Here is a 16,301-nt window from a genome sequence, read left to right on the forward strand (position 1 = left end):
CCATGGACACACTGGGCTGAAGGGCCTGTTTCCATGACGTATGTTTCAATGACTCCAACCTAACAATCACGTAACCATGTTAGATTGACAGGGAGTTGTTTCATTCGAAGAGAAGTTGAAATCTGAAACTCTCACACCTGAAAACTGAGGTGTCAAATGAAGGATATAACGGGGTTTTGGTTCAAAAGCAGTAGCTGAAGTTAAGATAATGATCAGTTCCAGTCAAACTAAATGGCAGAACAGGCTCGGGGAATGGACAACCTTCGTCTGTTCCTAAGTCAAGGTACAGCTAAGCAGCAGGTGGAAATTCAACTTCCTCCAATGAGTCCATGGAAGCTTGAAGCTGCACTTTTCAAGAAAGCAGCAGAATTACAGTATATTAGACAACACACACAAGATGCTGGAGGAGCTCAGGCAGCATCTATGGAGGGAAATAAACAGTCAACAGTTTGGATCAAGACCCATCGTCAAGACACTTCATCAAGACCTGATGAAGAATCTCGACCCGAAATGTCGACTGTTTATTTCCCTCCATAGATGCTGCCTGACCTGCTGAGTTCCTCCAGCATTTTGTGTGTGTGTTGGTCCAGATTCCAGCATCTGCAGAATCGCTTGTGTCTCAGAATTATATCAGATCCAATTTTGATGGCACATAGAAATGTATGGTATCCAAAAGCAAATTACTGCTGACATTGGAAGTCTGAAATAAAAATCGAGAATGCTGGAAATAGTCAGCAGGTCAGGCAAATTCTGTGGAAAGAGAAGCAGAATTAACATGCCAAGTCAATGACCGGTTGTCAGAATTGCATGATAAGGGACTGTGACAGGAGAGACTGTAGGTGCTGGAAATCTGGAGCAATGAACACAAGACACTGGAAGAACTCAGCAGGTCAGGCAGCATCGATGGAGGGAAATGAGCAGTCGACGTTTCGGGTCGAGACCCTTCACCAGGACTGGAAAGGGAGAGGGTAGAAGCTGGAATAAAAGGGGAGGGGAGAGGGGAAGGAGCACAGGCAGGTGATAGGTGAGTCCAGGTGAGAGGGGGAAGGTAGGTGGGGGATGGGTGGGGTGAACGGGAATGATGGAAGAAGTTGGGAGGTGATAGGTCGAAGAGGCAAAGGGCTGAAGAAGAAGGAATTTGATAGGAGGGTCAGTAGGCCATGGAATAAAGGGAAGGAGGTGGGCAGGTTGTCAGGGCAGGGGAGGGGAAAGAGAAGGGGCGAAGGGGCCACAGGAATGAGGGAAAGAAAAGTGGGGGGTGGGGGGGGGGGTCAGAGGGGAGGGGTTACCGGCAGTTGATGCCGTCAGGTTGGAGACTACCAAGATGGAATATGAGTTGTTGCTCCTCCAACCTGAAGTCTGGGCTCAACGTGGCAGTAGAGGAGGCTGTGGGTAGACATGTCAGTATGGGAGTGGGATGTGGAATTGAAGTGGGTGGCCACTGGGAGGAGCTGGCTGTTGTGGCAGATGGAGTGAAGGTGCTCGAAGAAGTGATCCCACAATCTGTGCCGGGTCTCACCGATGTAGAGAAGGCCGCACCAGATACAATAAATGACACCAATAGATCTACATGTGAAGCACTGCCTCACCTGAAGGGACTGTTTGGGGCCTTGAATGGTGGTGAGGGAGGAGGTGTAGGGGCAGGTGTGACACTTAGCATTTCATATTCAGGTAAGGTGCATCTTTATCATTGCTCTGCTTACAAACTATCCAAAAATATGTGATCCTCACTGGAGTCCCGATCTTTTACTCATAACTAATAGATTCCACAACTAAGCATGAGCATCATGAGAGTCCTTGGTCTTATTCGAGGTTAACAAATAATCTCAATAATGGGATTGGAAGCCATTTCACCCGGTAAACAGCTATTTAATTGAGCGTCATTCATGGCTCATAACTGTGACCGGAGAGAAGGTGGTGAAAGAAATAATAAAATATATTGAATTGTACAGCTGTGACATAAACCATGCATGGTACTGCAGAGAGGAGCAGGTGCATGCCATAAACTGCGTAATGGACAAATACTCTGTGAATATCATTGACACAGTGATATTTGCCCAAACATAACCTAACATTCAAACCCAAATATCTGATGAAAAGAGCATAATGAGGTAGAAGGCTCATTGAGACCATTTTGCACGCTTAGAGACATCACCATTCAATACACTTATGGAAAACTTCTCCCTGCCTGATGAAAAATTGGAACATTCGCCTGCTCCTGTCCATTCACTTTGATATGAAAAATATCTAATCCATTGCTGGAGACATCCAACTTCCAGCTCTCCTTTTGTTTTGATCTTCCTTACCTTGCATTATTTAACCAGAGGGAAAAAGAGCTGGCTTTCTTTTACCCTCTGGTTAAATAAGAAAGTTGTTTAAGATGCTCCTTTACATTTCCCTTTTTGACTATACTTTTAGTTGCAACTCTCCACGTCACCTTGTGTAGCTAGGTGTCAGATGCTGTTTGCTCACACTCCTGTTTGTTGATCTTCTATGACTTTAAAGGTGCTGTATAAGTTGCAATGGTTGATCTGGAATCTTGATTGAGCACTGAAAGATCTGATAGAAATTTTCAAAAGTAAAAGTAAAATTTTCTGGGTTGGGAGAGAAAAGAGGAATGGTGCTGAGTTAGACCTGACCATTGTCACGCTGTATGTGGTTCATGAAGGTGCCTTCTTTCACAGAGCTGATACCGGTGTATCGTTCTGGTTGATCTCACTGCATGTCCTGAAGACAACAAAAAAATGAATGAGTTTCCAGAGCATGGGGCCAAGACAGCTGAAAGCACAGCTGCCAGAGATGGAGTGATTAAAATCAGGAATCTGCAAGGGTATGGAACTGGAAGAGTGCAGAAATCTTGAAGGCTTCCAGAGACGGAGGAAATTACAAAGATATAGTGAGGCAAGGAGGTTTTTAAAATTGAGGCATTGTTCGACTGAGAGCCGATGTCAGTCAAGAAGCATAGGGCGATGAATAATTGCGAGCAGGATAGATTAATTCATAGGCAGCAAAATCTGAATGAGCAGAAATTAAGGAATAACCACACCCATTGACAAAAAAGGCAACAGGTTCGTGGATACAGGGGTGAAGTCAGGTGAAGTTAATTAGGCACATGAAGTGATGAAGCAGATGTGTGGCTAGAAGCTCCACATTAAGATTATGGACAGTCTGACTCAGCTTCAGACAATTGTTTGGGATTGAAGTGACTATCAGGGAGAGGAGTGGCTGGCAGAGGTGAAAGGCATTGAGCTTTGTTCTTCCCAATATTCAGTTAGAGAAATTTCTGCATTTCCATTAATAGATGATAGACCATGAAACGAGGGTGCTGAATTAGACTGGACCATTGTCACCCTGTATGAGGTTCATAAAGATGCATATTTGGGTGATCTTAGCCAGGGATAGCTTGTTGGTGAGGAACAGGAGGACGCCAAGAATACATCCTTAATAGACACAGTGAGCATGGGAGAGGAGCTATTCCGATGAGTTTCTGGCTACTGTTTAATGGATTAGAATTGTAAGCTTTGTGTACTCATTGGATTCTTAACCTCTAATGAGGTTGATTGCAAAGCATGGAGACTGATACTTGTGAGACAAGAAGAATTCAAATGTGCTGAATAATACGTGATACAAGATGTCATAAACACTAACACACATATATTTGCAAACAATGAATTACTTACCTTCTTTTGAAAGGCAAACAAAACATAAATACCTTTAATCTAAGAAAGTAGATAAAGGCAGCCCAGTCAAGTTAAGGCAAAGTTCTCCTGATGAGGTGTTATACAATGGGTCTTTCACTGTAGCAAAACCATTTTCAATGGGTTACAGAATGTGGGAATTGCCGACAAGGCCAGAATTTAGTGCCCATCCCAAATTGCACCAAATTGCAGGCACGGTAGTGTAGCGGTTAGCGTAACGCTTTACAGCGCTAGAGACCTGGGTTCAAATCCAGCCACTCTCTGTAAGAAGTTTGTATGTTCTCCCCCGTCTGCGTGGGTTTCCTCCGGGTGCTCCGGTTTCCTCTCAAATTCCAAAGACGTACGGATTAGGAAGTTTTGGGCATGCTATGTTGGCGCCGGAAGCGTGGCAACTCTTGAAGGCTGCCCCCAGAACACTCTACGCAAAAGGTGCATTTCACTGTGTGTTTTGATGTACATGTGACTAATAAAGATATCTCATCTTATCTTAGGAGGTGGTGGTGAGCCAATTATTTGCATCACTGCAGTCCTTCTGGTACAGGTACTCCCACTGAACTCTTTGTTGGGTAGGGAGTTCCGGCAAACTGCTTTCTTGAACCAGTATAGTTCATGTGGTGAAGGTAATCTCAAAGTGCTGTTAAGTAGTAAATCCTAGGACCCAACGATAGTAGTTCTATACCAGCAGTTAGGATGACGTATGACTGGACGGGTGCTTGCAGCTGATGGTGCTCCCACAGCACTGTTGCCATTGCCCCAGATGACAGAGGTCATGTGTTTGGGAGGAAGACTTGCAAAGTTGCTGTCGTCCATCTTGTAGATAACACACATCGCAGACACAGAGCACAGGTAGTGGATGGAATGAATGTTCAGAGCGGTGGGCAGGATGGCAATCAAGCAGGCTGGATTGTATCGAGTTTCTTGACCATCACTGGAGCTGCTCTAAACTGTGAAATCAAAAGGTGAGCTACTTGCCACAGGATACCCTACTTCTGACCTACTCTCATAGGCACAGTCTTCATTTGACCTTAGAATATTGCATGCGATATTGAGACTTTGGAAAAATAGAGAGGAGTGCGATTAATTAGTCTGCAGTTTAAGTTGTTTTAGTTAATACTGTGGCCTAAAAGAGATATCACTCTTGACTAGAGTGTGGATTTTGGGACAATCTGATTTGCATTTTCAAGACGATGAAGGGAATACACAAATTATACTAATTAACTGTATTAGCATTGACCTAAGATCACAGTCTAAAGCTATGTAAAATTAGATCTGGGTTAATTGTCAGAATGGTATGGACTTGGCAGGACCTACAGGAGGGGCTGCCTCAAGAAGACAACAACTATCATCAAAGATCCCCACCATCCAGGACATTCCATCTTCTCGTAGATACCATCGGGCAGGAGGTACAGAAGCCTGAAGTCCCACACCATCAGGTTCAAGAACAGCTACTTCCCTTCACCCATTCGGTTCTTGAACCAACCTGCACTATCCTAATCACTACATCAGCACTACACTATGACCACTTTAACCACTTTGCACTACAGTGGACTTTTTTTTTCTGATCATGTTCTTTCTTGTAAAAATTGTGTATAATTTATGTTTAATTTATGTTTTTCTTGTGAGTGTTGTGTATCTGATGCTATGTGCCTGTGATGCTGCTGCAAGTAAGCTTTTCATTGCACCTGTGCGCACATGTACTTGTGCAGATGACAATAAAATCAACTTCTGACTTTTTGAGTTTTGCTGAATTCCTTCAAATGAGAACCAGACCTCTTCTGGAATGGAGATGATCTTTTACAATAGCTGAGTACTACAAAACACCTGAGACCATAAGACCATAAGACATAGCCCATCGAGTCTGCTCTACCATTCGATCATGGCTGATTTATTTTTCCCTCTCAACCCCATTCTCTTGCCTTCTCCCCATAACCTTTGACACCCTTACCGATCAAGAACCTATCAACCTCCACTTTAAGTATACCCAATGACTTGACCTCCACAGCTGACTGTGGCAATGAATTCCACAGATTCACCACCCTCTGGCTAAAGAAATTCCTCCTCATCTCTGTTCGAAAGGGACGTCCTTCTATTCTGAGGCTGTGCCCTCTGGTCCTAGACTCTCCCACTACTGGAAACATCCTCTCCACATCCACTCTATCCAGGCCTTTCAATATTCAGTAGGTTTCAATGAGATCCCCCCTCATCCTTCTAAACTCCAGTGAGGTCAGGCCCAGAGCCATCAAAGATCAATGTGATTATTGTATTCTCATTCGCCAGCAAGAGGGGACCTGGGCATGAGGGTGAGGTTGAGAGGAATTTCTCTGATTTTTCTGTCAAATTGATGGGATTTTATATGATATTTTGTGTCTCTCCTTGATCACATGATGTTTAAGTAGGTTGGGAATGTATTTGTAGTAGCAAATATTCTACCTGAATATCTGTAAGCCAAAAGCATCCAAAATACAAATTTCATGAAGCAATCAAGTTTTAAAGAAGTATTACAATTGTTAACAAATCCATTAAATAAGTGCAATAAACATTCATCTGTAACATTAACTTAGTTTTTCTCTCACCACAGACACTGACTGATATACTGAGTATTTCCAGCAGTGTCCTGCGGGCTTCAAGTTTCAGCAACAGCTCTGGCCTGTATTTCACAGATATAACATGTCCCTTTGCTTAGACATAGAGTAATACCACATGGAAACAGGCCCTTTGGCCCAACTCATCCATGCTGACCATGGTGCCCACTAAATTAGTCCCGTTTGCCTGCATTTGGCCCATTTCTCTCGAAACCTCTCCTATGCATGTACTTATCCGAATGTCTTTTGAATGTTGTTACAGTACCTGCCTCAACCACTTTCTTTGGAAGCTCATTCCTTATACTCACCACCCTCTGCATGAAGAAGTTGCCACTCAAGTCCGTTTTAAATCTTTTACCTCTCACCTTAAACTCATGCCCTCTAGTTTTTAGTTCCCCTGGTGCGTTCATCCTATCTATATGCCTCATGATTTTATACACCTCTATGTCACCACTCAAGCTCCTATGTGAAAGGGAATGAAGTCCTCGCTTGCCCAACTTCCCCCTATGACTCAGGCTCCCGAGTCCTGGCAGCATCCTCGTAAATCTTCTCTGCACTCTCTCCAGTTTAATGATGTCTTTCTTATAACAGGGCAACCAAAACTGTACAAAATACTTCAAGTGCAGTCTCACCAACATCTTGTACAACTGTGACATAACCCTTGCTTCCTCTCTAACTGCCCCCTTTAATACCTGGCCTCTCCCTATCGGAGATATTGCCTTTGTCCTATCCACCTTTCCCCCACCCTCTCTGCAACTTATAAACCAACTCACTTTCTCTTTCTCCAGATGCTGCCTGACCTGTTGAGTATTTCCAACATTTTCTGTTTTTAATCACAATAAATAAAAGTTTAAAAAATTAATATTGTTTCTTATAATTCATTTACTCATAAGCATATCATAACATACAAATGACATTTATAAATTGCATCAGGCATACAAAAACACCACCGTTAAACATTGATAAAAGAATAATCTTTATAATCCAGAGTTATCTACGTTTCCAAATAACTGCTTCATCCTAAAGAATTCAGACCGAAGATCCTCTATAGTAATTCACATGGTATTACAACAATGTAGGCTGGAAGCTCTACAACTCTCTTATCTGTTAGTGTTTTTAAACCCCTAATAATTATGTGCAGTTCTGATCGCCGTGTTATAGGAAGGATGTGGAGGCTTTGGAAAGGGTGCAGAAGAGGTTTACCAGGATGCTGTCTGGATTAGAGAGGATTAGAGAGTATGTGCCATAAAATAAGATAAAATAAGATATCTTTATTAGTCACATGTACATCGAAACACACAGTGAAATACATCTTTTTGCATAGAATGTTCTGGAGGCAGCCTGCAAGCGTCGCCGCTCTTCCAGCGCCAACATAGCATGCCCACAACTTCCTAACCCGTACATTTTTGGAATGTGGGAGGAAACCAGAGCACCCAGAGGAAACCCACGCAGACACGGGGAGAGCGTACAAACTCCTTACAAACAGTGGCCGGAATTGAACCTGGGTCGCTGGTGCTGTAATAGGGTTACGCTAACCGCTACACTACCGCGCCTGCCTAAGGAGAGGTTGGATAAACTTGGGCTGTTTTCTTTGGAGTGTCAGAGGCTGAGGGAAGACCAGTTAGAAGTTTATAGAATTATGAGAGGCACAGATAGGGTAGGTAGTCAGATTCTTTCTCCTAGGGTAGAGATGTCTAGTATGAAAGGACATGTATTTAAGGTGAGAGGGGGAAAGTTTAAAGGAGGTGTGTGGGGCAGGTTCTCCTCACAGAGTGGTGGGTGCCTGGAACAGGCTTCCAGGGGTAGTGGTGGAAGCAGGGGTATTGATGTTTAAAAGGCTGTTAGATAGATACATAGATATGCAAGGAATGGAGACAGATGGATCATGTATAGGCAGAAGAGATTTAGTCTAATTCAGCATCATGCTCAGCACAGACATCGTGGGTTAAAGGGCCTGTTCATGTGCTGTACTCTTCTATGTTCTATGACACATCTCCAGTATAGCTACCAAACCTCTCCCTATGCGGATAGGCATGGCAGCCTCATATACCAACACCTTGTCACAGGCAGCACTGAGGTCGATGGCTGGTTTTGAGTTCTGTGATTGAAGGAGAAACATCTAAAGCCACATCAAGGGAACTTCCCGTTCGAATAATGTGATCGAACATGCCGTCACATCCCACTACATGAGAAAAGAATCATGGTGTGCCATCACTGTAATTACAAGGAAATTCAAAATCTTATCCAGCATTTCATCAGTCTTTGACAGTAGTTATACTTCTAGGGGTTTTTCTGCCATTGCATCATTGATAGCCAGTGAATCAGACACAGTTCTCTAAATCTTCTTAAGATTAGGATGTGCACTAATACATAAAATTCTAGTTGTTGGGGAAAACATACTGAATCCTGATTAATCTACCATGGTGGACTCTTTGTAGTCTGTATCATTTCTACTTCAGTGCACTGATGGTGGAAAAGCTTTTTTTCATGGTTTATTTAGCAGAAAGTCATTTTGATTAGCAAGATGAGTAATACTTTACAGCTGTTTGCAATTACTCACATCTGTTCTGTCAGCAACCCCAGCTATAGGAGACTGTATTGACAGAACCGAGAGTGTGTGAAAGGACTCGAGTTTCAGTATGACCACTACAGGTCACCACACAAGGCCGTAACATGAAATAACAAAAGTCCTTGCCACATTTGGGAACGTCATTTACTATTGGACCTTTCCCTAATTTTGGCAACCCAGGAAAAATTGCTGGAACAATTACTTTATAAGTATATCCACTTAAAAGATGGGTCCAGTGCAAGGAAGGAACCACGGGAACCAAAGTATCCCTGAGGGATACACGCACAATTTTCAACTTAGGTTTATCATGGCATGTTTGATCAGCTTCGTTCAAATTAAACTATAAGCACCAAGCTTACATTGGTGTGGAAAAGGAAAGGCTTCTTAACTCTGTGAAAGGAAGGAGAGATTTGCATGGCTTATTTCCAATTATGTTATTCATTTAATCAATTAACTTACTTTTCACAGTCCAAAAGCTGCCATTTAAAAAGCCTGCTGAGATGTTCCATTCTGTCTACATTGATTCTTTTCTAGTAAAAATATCAATACAGTATAGATCTGGATCTTAAAAGTTACTTACCCATTGATTAAGTCAGATCTTTTGAGTGAGCACGTGGGTTTTGCAATGTGCCATAACAACCTGGCACAGAGGGATTATGTGGTCAAAAACATTTCAACAGGGAATTCATAGCTGGTAAAGCACTCATCAAATAAAAGTGACCACTTTTGAAAACACCTTGATGCCCGCTAAAGTCATGGACCTCTGAGCAGGAAGGCACACATTTATTTTTAACCTGTTTGGAGCAGTGTTGTTGAAAGTAGACAAGACAAGTTTGCGATTAGAAAGATCTGTCTGACTCATCCAGATGGGTCATGCTGCAGTGACTTGTAATTTTAAAATGAATAACTACAAAAAAAATTAAAATTCTTGTTTGAATTTCATTTAATTGCAAGCATAGATACAATTCCTGTTTTTTTTTCACAAAGATCTTTGCATTATTTAAAAGAATGACCAGATGTAAGAACTTACATTCATCTGTAAGTTGGTACAAAACTGTAAAGTCATTGAATACATCACTGAAGAAATAATCCATGTGTCAACATGAATAAAATTTCCTCTTTTCTTGTAGCCCAGGGAATCACAGCCTAAAACCTCTTTGCACTACTCCAGAAAACCTGGCATATTATTGCCTACATTTGGTTTATTTTCCTTGTTCTGTTTTAATATTTTATGATTGCTCAATAATTTTATATAAATGAAATACAGAAGAATGTTATCACTCTAAATCATGTGTGATGCAGTAAAAGGGTCAGTAACCAGGAGCACAGATTTAAGGTAATTGGTAAAATTGGAGAGACAATTTTAAGACAGTGAATTGTTGTGATTAGAATGCTCAGTCAGAAGGGGTCAAGGAAGTGGATTCAATAGTGACTTTCAAAATGGAAATGAATATTTACTTGAATGGGGAAAATGACTTACAAGGTTTTGGAGATAGAGATAGTGAAGGTACATTGGGCAGAATGGCCTCTATATGTCGTTTCATTATATTAGATTGATAACAGGGTGACTAAATTCAAAAATATGAGGAATTATTTCACTAAATACTTAATCATATATCCAGGAATATTTCACATTTTGCCCCTACACCCCACTAAATACTTCCTTTCCATCACATGTGCTCAGTGAACAGATCTATGATGCTGCTTCTTCTCTGGTACCTATCTCCTGCAGTCATCAGGGTGCCAGTCACTCTTCCATTGAAGATTTGGGTTCATGTGCCATTCTAGGGGCTTGAGTATAAAAATGTGGACTGAAGTTCATTACAATACTGACTGAGTGCTGCATGGGTTTTTGGATGCAGTACTAAATGATATGATACTAAATTTGTCAGGAGAATTTCAAAGAACCCAGAGCATTTTTTTTCAACGAGGAGTAAGGGAAGCATCTTGCTGTCGCAGCCAATGTTTTTTCTTTAACCAACATCAATAAAAATAAGCAAGCTAAAAGCTGCAGATGCTTAAAATCTGAAATAAAAACAGAAAATGCTAGGATATGTTAAGTAGTTCAGGCAGCATCTGTAAAGAGAGATAAGTTAATGTTTCAGGTAGATGACTTTTCTTAAATAAATTAAATTCAGATTACTTTGGTCACTTATCACAGTGCTGATAATGGGATGTTGCTGTGCTCAAATTAGTTGTCACATTTCATGCATTTTACAATGGTGACTATTCTTCAAAAGTACTTCAGTGCTTAAAACTATTTGGGACATGCAAAAGTTGTGAAAGGTGCTATAGAAATGTATTTTATGTTAACAGTCTAATGTCATGTCTTGATGTTTAACTCCAGGTGTTGGTGGCTCTGTGGCTGGAGTGCAATCTCCTCATTGTGTGGGAAATCAAGAATTCTCTTCTCCTGCTGTCCACGAGACCAGATGATGTAGCATGCCCCTGGGGTGTTGATATGAAGCCAGTCCTTTATTTCTTCAACAACTTACTTCCCAATTACAATTGGAGGTTCAGTCTGTTTATACATTGGCAGCAGTGAAATCCAGTTGTCCAGGTTTCTGAGTAAGCACCCAATTAGTGCACAGATAAGAAACACCTCATTCATTGTAGTAAGCTTGCAGTGCCAATACAAGTAGTCCTTGTAACAACATGAACCAATCACCCTGCCCCGCCCATCAGTTCCCAGTGTGAATGAATTCCAGGCCATCTTAATTGCTCAGATTTGCTTTTTAATAAACTCAGACCAAATGAAAATTATCATCTCCATCTAAATAACTGATTCTCTTTCAGTTGAACAATCTAACAACCCAATGCTGGTACCCACTGGACATGTTAACAATACAGAGAACAAGATTTCAGATCCCACCAAGGGAGGCTGAAAGTCCATTTCTAAATAATCTAGAAAATAGAAATCTGGTATTAACAAAAGTGAGCATGAAACTGTCAGATTGTCACAAAAGCTCAATGGATTCACCATTGCCGAGATGTTCCACCTGGAAAGGAAAGTTGTCGCCTTCAGCTTCCCTGGTCTATCTGGGATTCCAGTCCCACACCCATGAGAGAAATGAACAACTAGAGAGGATGCAGAAAAGATACACAAGTACATTGCCTGGACTGGAGGTCTCGAGTTATGAGGAAAGACTGAATAGCCTGAGGCTGTTTTCCTTGGGAGCGAAGGAGTCTGAGGGGCGACCTTACAGAGGTATATAAAATCATGAGGGTCATATTTAAGGTGGATGGTCACATTTTTTTTAGGGCAGGCGAGTCTAAAACCAGAGGGTATAGGTTTAAGGTGAGAAGGAAAAGACTTAAAGGGGATCTGAGGGGCAACCTTTTCACATAGAGTGTGGTGGGTATATGGAATGAGTTGCCAGAGGAACTGGTCGAGGCCGGTACAATTACAATGCTTAAAAAATATTTAGACAGGTTGGACGGAAGGGCTTGTTCCTGTGCTGCATAACTCCATGACTCCATGGAGTTCAGTCCAGTTGAAGAGTCTCAACCCGAAACATTGACTGTCCATTTCCCTCCACAGATCCTGCCTGACCCACAGAGCAGAGGTCAGACCTACCAATACACAACCTCCAGCTTGTTGGTAACTTGCATGCTCTGAAGTGTAGGCATGGGAGTCGGAGACAAGCAGAGGAGCAAGCACAGAGCCGGCAGTTCCCTCTGGAACTCCTAGCTAAAGGGAAGTATGATCCAGCCGAGGGCCTTGGATTGACACAGAGGAGAGGTAGATGGCTGGATTAATAGAATTGGAATTGGTTTATTATTGTTACTTGTACCAAGGTACAGTTAAAATTTTGTATTGCATACTGCTCATACAGATCAATTTATTACACAGTGCATTGAGGTAGTACAAGGTAAAACAATAGAGAATGCAGAGTAAAGTTTCACAGCTACAGAGAGAGCGCAGTGCAGGTAGACAGTAAGGTGCAAGATCATAACGAGGTAGATTGTGAGGTCAAGAGTCCATTTTATCATACTAGGGAACCATTCAATAGTCTTATAACAGTGGGATAGAAGCTGTCTTTGATCCCAGTGGTATGTGCTTTCAGGGTTTTGTATCTTCTGCTTGATGGGAGAGGGCAGAAGAGAGAATGTCCTGGGTGGGTGGGGTCTTTGATTATGTTGGCTGCTTTACTGAGGCAGCGAGAAGTATAGACAGAGTCCATGGAGGGTGGCTGGTTTCCGTGATGCGATGAGCCGTGTCCACAACTCTTTGCAGTTTCTTGCGGTTCTGGGCAGAGCAGTTGCCATGGACTATTGGCTAATAGAATCAGTCTAGCAACTAAATTGTGTCTTGTAGATTTCAACACCAAAATTTCATTCATGTCTCTGGACCCTCCCATAGACTACACAGTTTCTGTGACTTTCAAACTTTGGAAATAATTTTCAATATTTGCAATGTCTTTGCAAGTAATTTGATTTATTTCCTGAATTATTTTACTGAATTACTGTATTATTAATGATCTCAAATGTCAGCATTTTTAACATGGCAAATTAAACATTTCTACTTTAAGCCAAATCCATTGTTGAGCTATCAAGCCACTTTTCCTGATTACCAGAGAACCCTCACAGCAAACAGAGGACATCCCACATTACAGAGCATTGCATGGCTGGATTCTCACTTAGAGGTGCTCAGTCATAATCCCGCCAATGGTAGCTTCTCACCATTTGTTCTTCGGGCAAGCACATACACCAAATGTCCGAACCTGTGGGTCCTGTCATACTGAGCAGGATTACTATTGCAACAGCACATCATCAGTAGGGTAAGACTAACATGTATCACAATGGGCTAAACCCAGCTCATGTTCTCTACTATCCAATGCTTGGTGAATTCTGCTACAAAACGATAAGAAGAATTGACATCAAAGGATCAAAAAGTGATGTGGCTATGAGAACTTGGCCACCACAAGCCAGCTATCCCTATGGTAACTTTCCTGACACCTCCTACTTAAAACCCAAAAGATCAGAAGGATTGTGAGGCCACACTTTCATGGTCCGCATTCGTACTGAAAATCAAGATCAAGCGAGCTTTTGCCCTCCAAAAAGCATCTCAAAACTTTGCTCTCCCATGAAACTGCACTCAGTTTTAAGCACAGAACAAGAACAATTGAAAACATTACGGCACAGATTTGCCAGACTGATGCTTGGCTCCAGAGGGTAACTTACGGGAACATGTTGTATAAGGTGGGCTTGTAATCTCCTGAATGGTTTAAGATAGGAATATAGGAGCTCCAATTAGCTCCTTGAGTCTGATCCACCTATCAATAAGATCATTAACCGTTCAACACTTCTGGAAGGTAGTTCCAAACTTTTACTACTGTTTATGTGTAGAATTGTACTTAATTTCACTCTTTTTAGTGCTATGATCCTCAACCAAGGCTTCCCAATTTGTGGAAACCTATCATCTTGAAACCTTAATCAAGATTTCTCTAAACCTTCTAAATTACAGGCCTTGCTCTCCTTAGTTTATGTAAGCTCTCTTTGAAATGTAACCTTTACACTCTAGCCACTATTTTGGTGAACCTTCTAAGGCCAACATATCCTTCTTAAGATAGGATACCATGGTTACATAAGTAAAAAAAAACAGAGGAGTGAAATCTTCTCCCTCAGAAGACTGGGTCAGTTGGACTTTTCAAGAGCAGGAGCAACAGAGTTCCGTTCTGTAACTTTAGGGAAAAGGAGCAATGATTAGCAGAGTTCAAGTGCACAGTAGCAATGACTGATTTAATAAGAGACCACGCATAATAGGCTGAATGGTCTTGTCCCGTTCTGATGCTCCGAGCATCTTGATTTCTAACTAATCTGTAAAATATTTCAAAGTTCTTTATAGCATTATATGTAATCATGTCCGTTGTTATATTCAGTCGAAATTTAGGATCATTTGTGTCCTGTAATCCCATTCTTGAACTCTGTAACAAGCTACCAAATGCTCACTCATTATAATGACATTCTGCAGTATCTCCATCCTTATCAGAGCCTCAAACAAAGCAAAATATGTTTAAAAATTTACACCATACATTTAAAAGTAAAGGGAAAGAAAATGGGTATTCATTCTGATGCACAAAATGAAAAATTTGCTCTTGCTTGAGGAATTTAACTAAAAAGAAAACCAATTACCATGAAAATGATAAAACCCTTGGGAATTCAATAATGATTAGTCATTGCTTACTCTTCTATGGAAAATCTAATCAATGAGTTGGTCTAGATGGATAATTACTCTCTCCATTTCCAGTCTATAAAGGGATCGATAGAGACAAATATCTGGATCAGAGAAAACTGTGGGCCCATAGATCCCAGGCTCTTTCATGAAGGCTGAAACTACACATTTCTTTTGTTATGAGAAATTAATCTTGAAAATTCTTGAATTTAATCTGCAACAATTTATTCAGTGGTATAATGCTCAACCTTACCGTTATCTCGCTTCTGTTATGGCATTAACCCTTTGATCCCATGTCCACAGTTTGCCCTTTGTCCAAGATGGGCCGTCATTCAAGTTATATGGTGACGACAAATAATCTGCTGGAAGAGCTCAGCGGGTCGAGCAGCATCTGCTGGAGGAAAGGAATCGTCAATGTTTCAGGACTTGAAACGTCGACAATTCTTTTCCTATCACAGATGCTGCTCGACCTGCTGAGTTCTTCCAGCAGATAGTTTGTTGCTCCAGATTCCAGCATCTGCAGTCTCTTGTGTCTCCTAAGTTATAAGGTGAATATGGCAAGTTATTCTGTCCACGGGGTTGGGGTGGGTGGACACAAAACTCAATCCTACCCTCTTCAGTCCAGACGGTGTCACATGTGTATTTATATATCTCCAAAAATTTATCAATGGATAACAATCAGGGGTGTGTGACTGAAGAATAAAGGAGTGGAATGATATCCTGTTAACACACTCTTCCTCCAGGGACATTGAAGCCAACTATGGCATCCACAGCATGTCCCTGCATGTACCGGCTAGTTCAACACATGTCAAGGGCAAAACTCCAGAGCTTCTTGGCTGAATAATCGTTGGAGGAATTCCATATGCCATTGATCTCTGATGTCCTGCAGCAGGGAGGAGAATCCATGAAATCTTTGTTATTGGAGAAAAAAATTGGAGTAATTCGTGACTGCCAAAGTGAATAAATTAACCAAGAAGTTTCAACAAATAAAATCAATTCTGGGATTATTCCATGTAGTGGGTTTTTCTTAAGTGAAGAAATGAAATGCAAACTTAGCCCCTAGAGATAGTTAACATGTAAGATTACACTGATGACAATACCACACCATGAAAAAAAATGAATCTCACATTTTCCATTGTGGCCACATTATAACTGAAACTCAAGACTACACATCAGTTTCAAGTAAGTAAAGCATTACTTCACAATGCAAGGAATATTTAAACTCAGTCCAAAATTTTGCGGATCGTTAAATTCCATCATCACAATAGCTTTGAAAT

Source organism: Pristis pectinata, chromosome 3 (assembly GCF_009764475.1).
Source record: "Pristis pectinata isolate sPriPec2 chromosome 3, sPriPec2.1.pri, whole genome shotgun sequence".
Taxonomy (NCBI): domain Eukaryota; kingdom Metazoa; phylum Chordata; class Chondrichthyes; order Rhinopristiformes; family Pristidae; genus Pristis; species Pristis pectinata.